The 9,824-nt window shown below is 39.8% G+C and overlaps 1 pseudogene; it reads right to left on the bottom strand.

The window, feature by feature from the left end:
• Window positions 1-4,185: 4,185 nt before the first annotated feature.
• The window catches only part of LOC128773530 (ragulator complex protein LAMTOR5-like), a 142,866-nt pseudogene continuing 137,227 nt past the window's right edge, over window positions 4,186-9,824 (bottom strand).

The raw sequence follows: 9,824 nt of genomic DNA, 5'->3' as shown, positions 1-9,824 counted from the left end.
CAGTAAGATTAACCGTGTTCTCACAAGGGGCCCCAGCGCTTCCAAGATGGTATCTTTTTTCGTTTCCAGAGGTGTGAATGCAATCTCAGGCACACAGAAGTGGTGCCAATAAAGTCTATTCTTGTCAGCTTCACAAACAGCCTCATTACTTGGTAACTGCAAACATGAGTTTGGAGTTGCTGCTCCTGCCAGGCTGAAGTCTATGGATGCTGAGGTCGAGTGATTGAAAATTCCAGATTACAGGCAGAAGGGGACGAAGAGTTGTTTATAGCCCTTGCTCATCTGCTAAAAGCCTCTGGCCAGAAACAGTTCTCCGTTTGAAGGAAAGTAAATGTCTTCCACAGCTGAAAATAAGTGTTTTTTGAGAGAAGTCTAGGCAGGACTTGTGGCAGGGAGCATGGCTTGCAGGCCTGGCGAAGGCACAGGGAGTGATAACTAGCAATCGTTCCTCAAACCAGGGAGGTCCTGGGCAGAAATCAGGCAAGGCTGGGAGCATTAAGATTTAGCTTTTCTCTAAATGTGAAATGGCATTCGTTATGCCACTGCAGAAACAGACCTGTCTTGGTTGAATTTGGCTATAATTGATAATCGTATCATATTTGATGTAAGGACTCTGTTCTCCCTGACTCGTTGAAAGGCTGAACCACACACCATTGGAACCAGCAGTGCCAAGATTCTGATCCAATATCCAGGGACATAGAGACCTTAGCAATCTCTTTATCTCGGATTGTCTTCAATACCAGACTGTTCCTCTATTACAGCTTCAAGTAAGAATTAAAAGCAGGAATACATTTCCTCTATTCTCTGTTTCTCCCAACATTCAACATCTACACACATATTCATTCAATTGTTAGAAATTATGAATTGAACTCTTTCTGTGCACCAGACACATCTTAGGTATCAGTTATGCACACTGTCTAGAGCAATTCGATGGCATGGCCCCTGCCTCAAATTTCCACTGGAAAACATACATTAAGTAAATAACCATGATGTAGTGTGATGCGTCCAATAAGACAGGTAGATATCAAGGATCAGGAAGCTCAATCACTGGAGGGATTTGTCACCTTCAGTTTGGGAGAGGACTTCTTGATGTTGGAAACCACAGAAGTTAAAGAGAATGAGATTTCCAGGTCTTGCCGGGAAATAGAAGAATTAGACAAGGAATTTGTTTTCAAAACAAATAGAAATATCCTCAGAGATTAATGGCTGTAGATGAAGTTGTGGGCAGACCCTTGGAAGAATGTAATGAAATTTATAGACTTTCTCCCTCAAGAGTATAATGCCCATAAACGAATACACAAATTCTTTAATGCAGTTTCAGAGAGATCTCCCAGAAGTCCCTATAATGGGGGCAGGTTAATAATCTAGGAAAACTTTAGTCTAAACTCCTTTCATTCGTTTTTACCTTTATTTTTTATTTTTTTGTTTATTTTTGAGAGAGACAGAGACAGAGCGTGAGTGAGGGTGGGGTAGAGAGAGAGAGAGAGAGAGAGGGAGACACAGAATCTGAAGCAGGCTCCAGGCTCTGAGCTGTCAGCACAGAGCCCAACCTGCGGCTTGAACCCATGAACCGTCAGATCATGACCTGAGCTGAGGTAGGACACTTAACCAACTGAGCCACCAGGTGCCCCTTGTTTTTACCTTTAAAGCAATGTTTCTCAAAGTAAGGGCTTGGGTCAATTGCATTAGAAACACCTGAGATGTTTGCTTAAAATGCAGATTCCTAGGGCTCTATCTGTGATCTATATAAAAAAAAAGTCACTCTAATGTGGAGTCCAGGTCTCTGCTTTTTAAGAACTACATGTGTGTGATTCTGTGCAGTGAAATCTTAAGAGCTCCTGGGAGATTCTGGTATATACACCCAAAACCCCAGGGCATTTCCTGTTTATTTGGACTCGCTTTGACCCCTCCCTCTTAAATGAGAGGTGTTTCAGGGCTGTATCCGCTGAGAGGCATAAAGGACTTCTCTCACAGAAACTTCCGGAGTTAGAACACACCCCTCCTATGTATTCCATAGAGTAAAGTCAAGATTTTGACAGCAAGCTCTGTTCATACCCACTTTGTTCCCATCGGTTTGTCTTCTCTGCCCAAGGAGCTTGCAAATTCTCGGACTTGGTAGGTCCTAGCTTCTCATCTCGTATCCCTCAGATCGCTGGGCACGTGTGTGTGCCTCAGAAGTATTTATTGGTTATGGAACCAATGTTCTTTCTTCTTCTTCCTTTCACACAGCTGGCCAGCCTCCCTGTCATTACATCAGAATCCAAAGGTTTTGTTGTCTTTCGCATTTTGTTTTAGGCTGTTCCCACGCTCCTGTGTCTACATCATCCAGGCTATTTTATCGAAAAATGTTTTGTTAGATTTATCCTCAGCTTTGCCTCTTCCTGCCCAGCCCTTTCATAGAAAGTCCTTTGTGTCGAGCAGACAGTCTCTAATCTGCACATCTTCCTCTGAGCTCCAACAGGGCTTCCAGGTGAGCATCCTGACCCCAGCCTGGAACATCTGCTCAAGTGGTCCAGAGCAGCGGGCAGTGATTGTGTATACAGCGCTCTTGTCTGATGGGCCCTGGGTCCAGCACGCTCAGGGAGGAAGCCATGAGCACAAATGTTTGCCTTGCCGGCTGGAAGTCCTGAAAGCAGCTGCCTGCTGATTGATGATAACTTGCATAATGACATTGAGTGTTCACATGCTGCCAGGCATGAGTGAGACCCTGCGAGCTCCCCTGTGCAAGCCCTTGCCGGTTGGCCAAATCCTTATCTTCCAGCATGCAGGCAACCGAAACAGCAAGAGCCAGAAGGGATCAGATCCAAAGATGCCCATTACAACCCCAATGGTTTTAACACATGAAGGGGGTAAGGGGGGGGAAGACTTGATGTCTTCCACTTGCAAATTTACAAAGAAAACTACACACAAGGGGCTCAAAGCAGACATGACACCTGTGTATTGGAATATCAGGATAGGATACATTAGTATTTTTATGTTTTATGGATAAAAATGGAGTCTCCTATAGAGCTCATAGAACTGGCTTCTAGAAACATTTCTTTAAAAAATTCCTCTTCTAGTGAGGCCAGATTCTAAGCCAGCCACAATACTTAATGTTTATCGCCTTCCTATAGAATTCTCTTCACTGCTGTGAAAAAATGGAGTCTTTGAAATTAAGATGGCCTGTCAAAGTGGTTAAAAATGCCATTGTATAATGGAAGATTAGCAATATGCAATAACTTGCATTAATATTTCTCAAATCACTCTATTTCACCCATTTTCGTTGCCACTGATTTAGTTGAAGCCCTCACCACTTCTGTTATTGACTCTAGTGGATCCTAAATGATTGGCTTGCCTGCTGTCTTACCCTACGCATGCCCTCCGCCACATGACAGAGAGATTTCCCAAAGTCACAGGCAGTCAGGTTATTCTCAGTAACTCTCTCTAATTGCCTTTGGAGGGTAGTGTCCAAACTCTCTGTTGTAGATGAGAGGCTCTGTCGTGACTCCCCACTTCTCTCCAAATGCAGATAAACCTACTCAGCGAAGGGATCTATGAACTTCAACATGGCCAGGCTTCTACTTCTTCATGTACAGACAACACGTCATGCTCTATCCCTAAATTTCTGTCCGCCCTAATTGGCCTGCCTTTCCTATTGGTCGGCCATGGCACTTACCATGTTGAGTTCTGCAGAATGTTAGTCTTGAAAGATGTTATCTGGGCCTGTTAAAAAAGACTTGGCCAAAGAAACTTGAGAAACTGATGGAGATTATTAAAGCACACTACCATACTAGAGTCTCTGAGATATCCTATTATAAAAAAGAAAGTGATTTTGCTGGTTTAACCAGTCATTTCCCAAACATAGCTGAACTCGGAATACATTTTTTGGAAATACCTCTCAGTGTGTTTCATGGGTCCACAGTCTAGACAATTTACTTATTTTTTTTTTCCTCCAACCAGATTTATTGAACACAACAAAACTCTGTGTACAAAATGACCTAGATCTGCTCCTTCAAAAACATGATCCTTTCTTACTAATATTTTGATAAGTCAGTCCATTGAGTGTCAAAATGCAGCCTACTCTATAATTAATAGCAAAGTGTCCAATGCACACTAAATAATTGGCCTAACCACTGGAACTTTAATAGTTCTGCAAGATAATTAGCATCGGTAGGCTTGAGCCCCTGTGACAGGCTGCTGGAGAACTCATGTCGAGGCCATTTTGCGCACTGCCACTGTGATGCCATCGTGTTTCTGGATCATGATGTTCCCATTATCTGATTCTAGATACACCATAGGGATATCAGTGGGGTCTGAGGTTAGCTGAGCCGCTGGATGGGCTGGAACTGACATCACCCCAGCATGTCCTCTGACTGGGTCCCCTGGCCAGATTAAGTTCTTGTGAATCTGTGTATAAGACTCCAACGATGGATAGATTCTACACTGTGTCCTCCAAGTGCTGCTTCAAGGTCTCCTCGATCCCACTTGCTGTCTGCCCAGCCCCAGATCCCGCAACACATCACATCCTTTTCCACCCCAGGCCCAGATATAGATATATAGATATAAATAAATAGATGGATAGATAGATAGATAGAGGCACCTGAGTGGCTCAGTCAGTTAAGTGTCTGACTTCGGCTTAGGTCATGATCTCACAATTTGTGGGTCCAAGCCCCGCGTCAGGCTCCGTGCTGACAGCTCAGAGCCCGGAGCCTACTTCAAATTCTGTGTCTCCCTCTCTCTCTCTGCCCCTCCCCTGCACGCACTCACTCTCTCTCTCTCTCTCTCTCAAAAATAAATAATAAAATGAAAAAAAAATGTATATATATTGTGTAATGTATTATGCAAATGTATAAAATTCGGTAAGTTCTTTTGTTTTACTTACGGCATACGTTCACCTCCCTTAGCAAAGTGTTCTATGACGTCGGCCAAGTTACTGATCATTTTCAAATTAGTCAAGATTCCTTAGGTTATAATTTACAGAAACCAAATTCAGATTAGTTTAAGCAAATGAAGATTATAGCTCGAATAATTGGCAAGCACAGTGGTAATGATAGTCTTCATCGTAACTCGGTGGTTCTCAATAGAGGGTGATTTTGCCCTTCCTCATCCCACTCCCCAGGAGAAATTTGGCAAAGTCTGAAGGCATCCTTGTCCCAACTGCAGGAAAGTGGGTGCTTCTGGCATCTAGTGCCAGGTAGAGGTCAGCACAAGAGGCTGAGACTCTTCCCCCAATGAGGAAATATTTAGCCCAAAATGTCAGTGGTGCCAAAATTGAGAAACTCTGAGTATAATTAGGTCCAGACACTCCAAGTCATTAGGAATTCTTTAGTATTCTCCCCTCATGTCTTCGATCAAAGCTGGGTTTTCTCTTTGTCTGAATAGCAGGAAATATGGCTGCTGTCTACATCACGTTCACTTACGTCCAATTCTATGACCTGATTAGAAGAAAAGTCTTCCTTACCAGTTTCAATCGGAAAAGTACCAGAGAATTCATTGGATTGGTCCAAGTTCGATTGATCTTGTGATCATTACAAAATCACTCCTGTAGATGTTACAATGTTCCCAGCATGGGCCATGTCCCCATCTTCAAGGTGAGGGGTGGCAAAACTCTGTTAGTCAGACAAAAGCAACATTTATCACACTTTCTTGGAATTCACTTGCTTATTTTAAAATAGAAACAATAATTTATCTCATAAACTGTCGTGAGGCTTCTTTTTAATGCATGTAAAAAGTCTGACCGAATATTTGAAATATGGGAGATGTTTAATGGCAGATAATATGATTGATAGATATACTTTTTAAATACTTTTATTGTGGCAAGAACACTTAACATGAGATCTACCCTCTTGACATATTTCTAAGTACACAATACAGTATTATTTACCATTGGCACAATGTTGAGTAGTAGATCTCGAGAATTTATTCATCTCACATGACTGAGATTTGATGCCCTTTGAACAACAGCTCCCTTTTTCCCTCTCCTTCATCCCTGGTAACCACCATTCTGCTGTTTCTATAAGCTCGCCTATTTTAAAGACCTCGCATAAGTAACTTATACAGTATTTGTTATTCTGTGTCTGCCTATTTTACTTAGCACAGCGTCTTCCAGGTTTATCCTAATTGTCAGAATTTCCTTTGTTTTAAGCCTGAATAATTACTTACGTATATACTGTAGTTTCTTTCTTTATCTGCCAACGAGCATTTAGGTTGTTTCTGTACCTCGGCTAGCGTGAACAATGCTTGCAATGAACATCAGAGTGCATATGTTTCCTCTAAATGCTGATTTCAGAGTTTTTTGGATATATGCTCAGAAGCAGGATTGCTGGCTCATGTGGTCTATTTTTAATTTTGTGTGGAACCTCCAGACAGTTTTCCAGAGTGGCTGCACCAGTTGGCATTCCTACCCACCGTGCATGAGGGTTCCAGTTTCTCCCACATCCTCACCAACAGGTTTTGTGTTTTATTTGGTTTTGTTTTGCTTTGAAAATAGCCATTCTAACATGTGAGATGATAGCTCTTTGTGGTTTTGATATGGGTTTCTCCAGAGATTAGTTATACTGAGGACCTTTGCATATACCTCTTGGCCATTTGTATTTCTTCTTTGGAGAAATATCCATTGCCCAGTTTTTAATGGTGATTGGATTTTTTTTTTCTCTTGAGTTGTAGGAGTTTCCTTATATATTTTGGATGTTAATCAGATGTATGGTTGGCAACTATTTTCTCTCAGGCTATAGGTTGCCTTTCACTCTGTTGATGGTTTTCTTTGCTGCCCAGAAGCTTTTTAATGTTGTCACACTTGTCTAATTTTGCTTTTGTTGCTTGTGGTTTTGGTGTCCTATTGATTGGTAGATATTTAATGATTATGCAGATTAAAAGGCAGGTAAGAAAGCAATATAGTCCATCTTTGATATGAAAAAAAAAATCAGTATCCTATGCAGTCCAGAAATCAGAAAATACATTATTTCTATTTCAGTTTTGATTTTTATTTTCAAATATCAGCAATTGGGCATTTACATTTGCTCGCTTATGGAAATATACCACAGGCTGATAAACTCTATCTTGCAGTTGTAGTCTTAGGAGTCCACTTAAAGTTGTGAAATAGACACAGTTTGAAATGTTTGGTGTTAAGGCAGCTTTTAAATCCTCAGACCAATTAAGCCTAATTATTGAGTGAATAGTAATACTTTTCTTCAACAGTGTGAAGGTTGAATTAAAATTCATTTTCAAATTAGAAGGTAACACCTACTAACTGTCAATCAGTCAAGTGTTTATTTGAGGATCGCATTAGAAAAAAAAGAGATTAAAAATACTAAGTCAGGTCTTTCTTTTATTATGAGCATTATACTTAGATAATGAAAAAATCTTACATTTTTTTACCAGTACCATAGCAAGCCTAAGACAGACCTTTCTGAAACTCATAACCACGGTCCAGTGAAGGTTTCAAGCATATGTGAATTGGAGGTAACATATGGGCTTAGAATCCCAGAAACATCCCATCAATTGTTGGGTGACTAATATCAAATCTCACTATTCTTCCTAGCTATATTAAAAATACATAGTATTTATTTTGTTTGACATGAGCTTTTGTGAGGAGCTACAAAACATAAATAGATAAGCACCTGGGTATAGAGATTTGTAGAGAGGAAGAAAACCTTATAATGGCAGTCAACAAAGAAAACCATCTTATTGGGTATAAAAACCACTGAGTAAGTACACACAGAGAACAATATATGAATAATATTCCAAGCTTCTGTGCTACAGAAATACTGAGCTCAAATTTTGCTCACTGGGGGATAGATGAGGATGGAGAGGTGCCATGCAGTGTGGCCAATATTAACCACATTTTCTGATGATCACTAAATAGGGAACAGGCTCAATTTTATACTCAATTATATTTTTAATAAAGGCAGGCAACAAATTATAAAGAATAATACAACAGTACTTATAGGTTCTACCATCCCACCTCATTACTCACATGGATAGAATCACCTTGGGTTGTCCTCTCCAACTATACCATCTCCCTGCCCTTGCTCTTGACTCAACATAGTGTTTCCAAGACTTATTCATCTTAATATATGTAGCTTTAATTCAAACAATCTATGACTTCTTTTATAGAAAAGAGAGTCATTAATATCTCTGTACCAACTGTCTGTATACCAGTCTGTGCTAAGCCATTTTGCTTTTGTCTAATTTATATAAATTGCAATAAGCTTGAAAAATTGATATTATCTTTCACATTTTCCTTTCTTGCACATTTAGAAAAAATGAGTCTTACAGCATATAAACAACTTTCTAAGTTCATAGGACATAATTCCAAGCAACATATCAAGTGTTAATGTTCAAGAAGATACTCAGTTTTGGAGGATATATATGGGCTGTTCTTTTCGTTACAAAATGGACTATACAAATATTTCTATTTTTCTAGGAAACAGAAGAAATAGTTGAATATTAGGAATTTCCATTTCAAACACTGAAGTTTTCAGGTTTAAAGAATCAGAAAGACTCTATTGTTATATGTTGCATATAAGAATTCCATCATAGCAGTCTTATACACAAAGTGAAGTAGAAAATAGAGCATATTACTTGACTATTCCACTCTACAAAATATTCAAATTGGCTGTCTACATGTGAGTTTGTGAATCCTGTGTATTCAAGCCCATAATGAAGGGGTATCATTTACCATTTAAAATCTGCTTTATTTAACACAAAAGAACATAATATGGCAACTGCTCCCACCCCCTAATATAGCCCATTAATACATTTTGATGGTGACTTCCTATGTCCATAATAGTCACTTTTTAACAATTCACATGTCTAGATTGTGTATGATAAAATGTTTTAAAATGAATAATGACCACGGTGACAGCAAAATAAATAAAAATGATTAAATTCCTCCAAGTGTAAATGTAAGAGATTGTAGCAAACTTGTTTTGGGTTGTGTTTTTTTATTCTTACCCTCCCCCCCCTTCCTTCCAAAAAGTAATTTTCGGGCTGAGATTTGGGTACATATGTCTACCACGCCACGTATTAATAAATGGTTCACTTTTGGTATCCTATCTGTGTTCATAACATGTGGGTGCAGTTCACATCCAGCTGCTTAATTTTCACTATGTCCTCTGTAAATTATCCATCCCCTTTCTAGGTCAAACAAAAAATATTTTCAAAGTGTATATGAAATAAGCTTTCTTCATAAAAAAAAGAAAAATTTAAAACATTGATTTTTACATTCAGGTCAATACTTGCTCTTTTTCTGAAGGAAATTTTTAAAAAGTCACAGCAATAAGGAGAAAGCGGTCTGGAGCTAGTTTTCCTGCAATGAAACTATATTTAGCCCCCATAATCTTCAAACAGCACCCCCACTATCAGGATCATAATCTGGGGTGCTAACTGCAAATCAAATGATGGGCATTAAGATAAGTGGAGTTCTTCTTACATCCCTGTGCTCAGTCACCTTCCCAATTTATTCTTTGGTGCCTGACATTCTATTATTTAATATTCTGACTTTCAGTCAAAGAAGAGGTTCTAACTGGCAGCCTCTGGACCTCAAATCTTGGCGGAAGTAGCAAAGGGGAGCAGAGTTCTTAGCAAAGTGACGAAGCATATTAAGGCTTCTACACAGGGAGACTAAATTAAAAGTGTATTTGTTTTCGCTAGAAGTATATTGTCTCAAAGTAGAGCCACGTGTCTAAACCTTGGCACTATTGACATTTTGGACCAGATCCTTTTTTGTCTTGGGAGGCTACCCTGTACCTGAGAGGACATCAGCAGCATCCCTGGCCTGTACCCACTGGCTATCAGTAGCAACCCTAGCTGCCCCCTGGTAAGTTGTGACCACAAAAAATCTT

This window comes from Panthera pardus, unplaced genomic scaffold, assembly GCF_024362965.1.
Source record: "Panthera pardus isolate Hobbes unplaced genomic scaffold, ASM2436296v1 HiC_scaffold_25, whole genome shotgun sequence".
Taxonomy (NCBI): Eukaryota; Metazoa; Chordata; class Mammalia; order Carnivora; family Felidae; genus Panthera; species Panthera pardus.
The sequence above is the reverse complement of the archived record's forward strand: the minus strand, read 5'-3'. Positions and strand labels throughout refer to the sequence as shown.